Genomic DNA, 1,025 nt, shown 5'->3' on the forward strand with positions numbered 1-1,025 from the left:
CAATGATGCTGTTTTGAGAAATTTTTCTTTTTCTTTTCTTTTTCTCCAGCTCTGATGAAATTCAAAAGGAATTTAACCATGAGAAACCATACGATGGTGACTACATTCATTCTTGTAGGACTAACTGATGAGTTAAACTAACAAATCTTCCTCTTCCTATTTCTAACATATTTATTAAGAGTTACTGGAAAAATGGCCATAACCCTGATCACACTACTGGATTCCACCTCAAAACACCCATGTGATTCATCGAATGTTTTCATTATTAAAAATCTCAAAGACTTCTGTCTGTACCCTTAGATACTTGTTCAGCATTATGACTATGAATAAAGTGATTTCTTATGATGCTTGTGTGGCACAATGGTTCTTTGCCATCTTCTTCGGTGCATCAGAAGTTTTCCTATTGGCTGCTATGTCTTTTAGCCGCTATCTGGCCATCTGCGAACCTCTTCACTACATCACCATTATGAATAACAGTGTGTGCATCCAGCTGACTGTTCCCTCTTGCTTGGCTGGGTTATTAATAATCTCTTCTGTACTTTTCATGAGCCTGGATTGGGAATTCTGTGATGTCAATATTATTGGCCATTTAGGATGTGACTATGTGACTACTCTGAAATTGTCCTGTAGAGACACATAGACCATAGAGCTGTTAAGTTTTATTTTAGCCATTGTCACCCTCTTGATTACATTGACACTGCTCTGGTACTCTCATATACAAATATCCTAAAACCAATTTGGAAAATCCCTTCAGCCCAGCAGAGAAAGAAGGCTTTCTCTACCTGTTCCTCCCACATGATTGTTGTCTCCAGCTCTTATAGCAGCTGCAATTTTATGTATATTAAACCTTCTCCAGAGGAAGTAGTTGCCTTAAGCAAGGGGATAGCTGTGCCCAACACGTCAGTTGCACCTGTCCTGAATCCTTTTATATATACCCCAAGAAATTAGCAAGTAAAACAAGCCCTGGATATGACTTAAAAACTGTCCTGTATTACATTAAACAAATGAGTGTGATTTATATCCTT

General features: G+C 38.0%; 1 pseudogene; it reads left to right on the top strand.

The window, feature by feature from the left end:
- The first annotated feature begins 78 nt into the window (after positions 1-78).
- Positions 79-978, top strand: LOC123522407 (annotated as a pseudogene).
- Positions 979-1,025: the final 47 nt, after the last annotated feature.

Source organism: Echinops telfairi, unplaced genomic scaffold (assembly GCF_000313985.2).
Source record: "Echinops telfairi isolate 266 unplaced genomic scaffold, ASM31398v2 ScPeMD7_7404;HRSCAF=8442, whole genome shotgun sequence".
Classification (NCBI taxonomy): domain Eukaryota; kingdom Metazoa; phylum Chordata; class Mammalia; order Afrosoricida; family Tenrecidae; genus Echinops; species Echinops telfairi.